This window comes from Myotis davidii, unplaced genomic scaffold (genome assembly GCF_000327345.1).
Source record: "Myotis davidii unplaced genomic scaffold, ASM32734v1 scaffold506, whole genome shotgun sequence".
Taxonomy (NCBI): Eukaryota; Metazoa; Chordata; class Mammalia; order Chiroptera; family Vespertilionidae; genus Myotis; species Myotis davidii.
In genome coordinates, this window is record NW_006297140.1 from 1,589,942 (window position 1) to 1,597,093 (window position 7,152).

Consider the following 7,152-nt stretch of genomic DNA (forward strand, 5'->3'; position numbering starts at 1 on the left):
CATCATTTCTTCAATCAATGTCTGTTCTCAAGAAGAAAAAAATTGATCAGATATTACTTCTTAATAACATATAAAGCTTCATCCTGAGTCATTAATTTGGAATTTAAAAAGCAATTTTTGGTGTAAGTAACACTTCTATCCCTTTCCAAGAGAAGAATGCCTCATCTAATCACCTGTGTCTCTGAGATAAATGAATGCATTAAAGCTCTTAACACCCTTTGATGGACTACAAATGGTCACAATACAGGACAATATTTGAACAGTAATGATTTGTGCTTTCTTCTTAAGTGTAAGCTGATTGCAAAGGCTCCCAGACAGAGCGAAGTAAATAGCTAAAAGGGTCATGAATCTTAATAGCTTCCAAATCAGAAAGATCTGCAACTTATATGCTCTGACTGGAGTGTGAATGGAATGTATAAATATTAATAGGTCTGGCAGAGGCCCTGCAGACAACCTGTCTAAAATTTCACAGCAGGAAGATTGAAGTTGCCGTGTGCGGAGCAGACGTGAGGCTCCCACCTGGAAATGAACTGTCAGCGTGTGTGTAAATACATTTTTCCTGAAGGGATATTTAACACTCAGTGCTGCACTGTCACCCTGCAACACCAGGCATCGATATTTAACTCCAGTCTATTATTCAAAATTATGAACATGTAGACCAGGTTCATCTCCGGAAATGCTTAGACAGAACATCCTAGTTTGTAAGTCTCAATGCACTTTTTTTTCTTCTTCAAAATACAGCTTTGAAAACAGCACTAAATCCCTGGAAGACTCTAAAACAATACTCAGCCCCATCACACAATGACTTGCTTGCCAGTGAGGCACGACTTGGTTCTGTACCACTCCATTCTCCATGGACAGGACACATGCGCATTGATGGGTCTTATCAAGATAGAGATATTGCAGCCTTGTGTTCTGAGTAATAGAGTGAACTACAAATAATAAACATAAATTTTAAAAAATGATACCATAAAGGAAAAAAATTAGTTTTTAACTGAACAAAGTCCGTGTGAAACAACAAAGAAACATTTGTCTTTTCTAACCATAGCAATCTGGGAAAACTAAGACCTACATATTAAGTTTTCTGTACTTTTTCCTGTAAGCAGGAACTTCTCTCTGAACCAGTATGGGAAGAATACTTTGCTATTAATTGATGAAATGGAATAAGGAAAGAACACTAAAAGGAGGCATTCTTGGGTATAATGAGAATTTGATCAAATTAGAAAATAATCCACATTTTCCTTTATTTCAGTATTTGTGAGGGAAACAGAAATGCATAAGAATATTTCTTTTTGTATCAGTTTAAGGATATTTCTGTTGTTTCACGAAGGTAATGAGATATTGATTTTAAATTATTTTTATTTTTGCTCATCTTGGACAAAACAAAGCCAAACATTTCTCTACTAGCCACTCAGGGGAGTTAGGAAGCCCTTCGTCTACATATGGGAACATGATTCTATATCCCAACTCCAAAGCCTCCAAAACCTCCAAAAAAAATAGTATTAGTCCTTATTTGCCCTCAAGTGAGAAAGGTAATGAAGCCCTGAAGAAAACGCAAACACTCGTTAGGTTTAAAGATTTATGCATTTGATTCTTGTTAGAGATTCATCAAAAATTTGTCTTCATCAACTTGGGACTCTCAAGAGAAATTATTTGAGATTTGTTAGGTTTTTCCAATCAAAGGCTCTCATGGGCAGCAAACCAACAAAGCCCCATCTACCATCTTTTCACACAAAGGCAATTTAAAAGGATTAATTATGTTTCCCAAATAAATGCAATAAACAGCAAACAAATAACATAATTAATTATAGCCCCCAAAACAACTCAGGCTAACCGCAAAATTTAAATCCAAACAATAGTCTTAGTGAAATAAGTCATGATGGCCCTGCTACATTGTCCAAGGAAAGGACCATGAGGTGCCATCATTCGGTCAGTTGGGCGCTGCCTCCCCTACAGTGGGGGGTCTATTTCATAAATAAATGAGCTCCTGGAAACTCCCGCCCATGTCAGTCCTGGTCCTGCCACTTCATTTCAGACACGCAGGCATCTCCCGCTTTTCAAAGATTTCTGTTACACACTTGGTGTATGAAAGACCTACATAAATTAGTGCCCGTTTTCACTAACCGAAAGAAATACAAAGAGGAGTTTTGCTTTTCCGAGAAAAGGTGAAAAGCAAAAATAGTGTTCAGCGTGTGTTTTGCAGTGAGCTGTCCTACAGGCAGCAGCACGGGGCGGGCAGCCAGGGAGGCCCCGCCCAGCTCCTGCCGGGGAACTGCGCTCAGCATCCCAGCATGAAGCCGCCTTAGCTGCGAACTGTCTGTGAGCATCTGTGCTCTATCTTGATTCGTTAGCAAGATGTGTCCTGAGGTATCAGAAAAGCCTAAGACAGCTCGTAAGGGTGTTACACTTAGCGTAACACTGACTCAATTTTTTTTCCATATAAAGTCATGGTGATTGCTTCTTCACTGTAGCCATTTGGGCCTGCTAAAGGTCCTACAGGAACTCTGTTTTCACGTAACAGGGAAAACCTGCATTGTGTTTTCATCGGATGCGAATTATTGCTCACACTTGAAAGTTCATCCGTGCTAAATGGTTGGAGACCCCGGGGAACTCCACTGTTAAACTTTCATAAAACTAAATCATATTATAATACTCATAGGTCCTCAACTATCTGCTTGCCACATGGGATTTTTAAAACTGCTGCACACCTGTAGAGACAACTTAGCAGAGATGAATTTCATTAGCAAGTTCCAATATCCCAAGAAAATTCCAACTCTACAAAAAAGAGAAGAAAGTGTCCTGTGGGAGCATGACACCGAGTATAATCCTGGCTAACCCACGCGTGGCCATCAAAATCCTAGAGCGATTAGTACCTCAGCTATTCCCAAAATTACAGATTTGTAAGATGCGCTCTGTATGCCAAAGCTGTCTGCCTTCAGCCTGCAGATGAAAGAACAAGTCCTTAGAAGTCACTGTGGGGGGCCTTGGTGTTAATTATGGCTGTGCATTGTGGTAATGTCCTTCTGGCTTTTGATATTTCTATTCAAACTTTCGTTTTGAAATGCTTGTCTTTATCCCTTAACTTCTGAAAGCCCTTCCTTTCTATTTGAGCCATGAAGGCACGGTGTCGTTTTTATCCCCAGTTCTTGATTATACAAAGACAAGTTTAAGTTTCACTTTATATGAGGCCATTTTCACTGTGTATTGAGGCCTTTGTTCATGTTATGGATGACAGAATAAAAATGGGTGGGTAATATTATGCTTTATTTCTTAAAAATTAAAAAATCAGTGGTCCATTAGCACAGAATCGTATTTCTGAGATTTATGATTGCAGGTCTGTGTATCCCAAAGGTTTTCTTGTCCTGCGAGAGCCACCTTCAGTTAAATGACATATGTCAGTTCTCCCAAATACTCTTTTTGTAGTCATGCTTTTCACTATAGCGAAAAGCAGATGCTTTGGCTGATGGGAGGGTAGATTGATAACTAGCTGTGGTGAGTGATGAAAGTATTAGAAGAGTAGCAAGTCCCCAAGTAGCAAGGCCCCAGGCCCCCAAACACAATAAAAATGGTTTAGAAACATTGAACTAAGCAAAATGCCCACATTATCAGATTGATCTGAATCGTTACATTTTGGGGCACACAAAGGTCTGCTCAAGTGATCAGGGCTGACAAGCTCTATTACTCTACTTTCCTATTTTCCTCTTTTAAATTGATCAGAATTTAGTTGAATATCTTCTGTGCGCCCCAAGAGTCTTTGGAGTTGGGATATAGAGTCATGTTCCCATACATAGACAAAGGGCTTCATAACTCCCCAGGGCAGCATAAAACTCTGGTTTCTCCTTCCAGCCACCAATTCTCCTACAAAACCCCAGAGTTGGTACAAACGCAACGTTAGTGAAAATTGATTATACATACCCCAACATTTTTAGAGCCAATTTTAACCAGAGAGCTTCCAAAATCACTGTGCCTCTTCTTTTTACTTTTCAAAACATGCATATTAAAATACATTTTACAACATGGTTTCAAGCACAGTGTTTGAGCAGAAATACACATTGGTTTCCCAGAATAAGCCAAAGACAGTCCTTGAATGTGTCGATGATACTCCAGGGCTATATTTACATGCAAATTAGGCACAGCACATCAAACAAAAATGTCGTGACTTTTAGATCTGCCATTAAATTCTGCAAATAATTTTATATTCTTCTCTTTAATAATTAGCATGCCTGAATCTGCATTTTTCCAAAAAGGCATTTTTCAAATAGCTTTGTTTACCTTCATTTTTTCTTTTCTTTTCTTTTATTTTATCCATCACCATTTATCTCCTCTATGCCCTTTTCTACCTCCACCCACCTGCCCCTCCTCACACCCACAATCACTACACTGTTGTCCATGTCTATGAGTTCTCTCTTTTTCTTCTTCTGTTTTGCTCAATCCCTCCACACACCAACACCAACCCCTGCTACCAGAGCTATCTGCCTGCTCTCTATCCACAAACCTGTCTCTATTTGTCTTGGTAGTTCAGTTTGTTCATTAAATTCCACATGTGAGTGAAATCATATGATAATTATCTTTCTCTGACTGGCTTCTTTCACTTATCAAAATGTTCTTCAGGTCCATCCATGCTGTTACAAAGGGTAAAATTTTCTTCCTTTTATATGGCAGAGTAGTACCCCATTGTGTAAATGTACCATACACACATCTACTGATGGGCACTTGGGCTGCTTCCAAATTTTGGCTGTTATAAATAATGCTGCAATGAACATAAGGGTACATACATTCTTTCAAATTAGTGTTTCAGGTTTCTTTGGATAAATTCCAATAAGTAGAATCACTGGGTCATAAGGCAATTTCATTTTTAATTTTTTGAGGTGCCTCCCTACTGCTATTTTTAATGAAATATTCCCCCTTATCCTAGGATTTTAAGATACCTTTTCAATACTTAAAATAACCTTAATTTCATGATACTATTATAAAGGAAATACTACCAGTATTTCTGTAATTATTGTTGTTAAGATATCTAAGGGTTCCCCGCCCCCCAAATGTCATCATAAGAGGGTTTGGTAATTTGCCCCCATCTAAGCTGTACCAGATAACTATAAACACAAGATATCTCAATTTATCTCTGCTTTACAAAATAGGAAACTAAGGATCAAAAAGAAGAAATGATTTCTCTACTATCAAATGGCTAAGAAAAACAGAGCAGATCTCCTATTTAAGCTCTTTTTGAAATTAGTCAAGTAAAATAGCCAAAAATATGGAACTACAAAACCATGATAATTATTTCTAAAAGAAACTTGGAATTCTGAACTTTGTCAAAATCAATGGAGGAGAAAAGGGGGACATATGTATTACTTTCAACAATAAAGATTTTTTTAAAAAAAAAAGTTTTTAGGAGAAAATAATCAAAGTCAACTATACTAGATGTGAATAAAATCCTATATAGTAAGAGAGGAATATGCTAATTAGCCCAGACCAGAAATGCTAATTAGTCATGACCAATATGCAAATTGACCATCACTCCAACACTATAATAAGAGAGGGATATGCTAATTAGTCCAGATATGCTAATTGGTCACAACCAGTATGCAAATTGGCCGTCACTACAACACACAAGATGGCCGCCCCCATGTGGTCAAAGATGGCCACCCCCATGTGGTCAAAGATGGCCACCACAAGATGGCCTGCAGGGGAGGGCAGTTAGGGGTGACCAGGCCTGCAGGGGAGGGCAGTTGGGGGCAACCAGGCCTGCATGGGAGGGCAGTTAGGGGTGACCAGGCCAGCAGGGGAGGGCAGTTAGTGGCGATTGGACCAGCAGGGGAGCAGTTAGGCGTCGATCAGGCTGGCAGGGGAGTGGTTAGTGGGTGATAAGGCTGGCAGGCAGAAGCAGTTAGGGGCAATCAGGCAGACAGGTGAGCGGTTGGGAGTCAGCAGTCCTGGATTGTGAGAGGGATGTCCGACTGCCCGTTTAGGCCTGATCCCACCAGGATTGGGCCTAAACAGGCAGTCAGACATTCCCTGAGGGGTCCTAGATTGGAGAGGGTGCAGGCTGAGCTGAGGGACACCCCCCCACCATGCATGAATTTCTTGCACCGGGCCTCTAGTGTAGTATATAAAATGATATCAAGGGGGTCATCATTAAACTATTATTTCAAGAAGTTGTAACATCTAATTAACTCCTTTCTTACTGAGAAAACTCATTCAGTTATTGTCATACCCATACAGCGGTTAAAATTAGTCTTTCAATATCATCTATCTGTAATAATAAAAGTGTAATATGCTCATTAGACTGAACAGCCAAACAACCTTCTCGATATCATTCCGGATGTACTTCCTGACAAAGTCACAGCAGTGGGGGCTGAGGCAGAGGTGGTTAAGGGCAATTAGGCAGGCAGGTGAGCAGTTAGGGGCAATCAGGCAGGCATGCAGAGTGGTTAGGGTTGATCAGGCAGGCAGAGTGGTTAGGACAATCAGGCAGGCAGACAAGTGGTTAGGGGCGATCAGGCAGGGGAGCAGTTAGGAGCCAGCTGTCCCAGATTGTGAGAGTGATCCCGGATGGCAAGGAAGTGCAGGCAGGCTGAGGGACCCCCTTCTACCTCCCCCCATGCACAAATTTTGTGCACCAGGCCTTTAGTATATCTACACTAATAAAAGACAAAAATGCTAATTGACCATACTTTCATTACACCCAAGCCACGCCCACCAGCCAATCAGAGCGACTATATGCAAAATAACCCAACCAAGATGGTGGCCAGCAGCCACGGAGCTGGAACAAACAGGAAGCTTGGTTGCCCCGGAGATGGAGGAAGCCAAGGTTCCCGCCTGCTCTGGCTGGCTGTGGCCTCCACAAAAGGCAACAAGGTTTCAATTATAGAAGCTAAATAAATCCCAGATACCTGCTTCCAGCCAGCCTCCACTGGGAGCTTGGGTGGCTGGGGGCTATGGCCAGCCTGCAAACAGCCATCAGCCCCTCACCCAGGAGAGTCACACCCTCATGGGGTGAGGGCCCCCCCCTGAAGGGCTTGGCCAGCCTACAAACAGCCATCAGCCCCTCACCCAAGCTTCCCAGGCACCCCAGGGGTGACCCACACCATGAAGGGGCTGTGGCCAACCTGCAAACAGCCATCAGCCCCTCACCTAGGGTGGCCACACCCT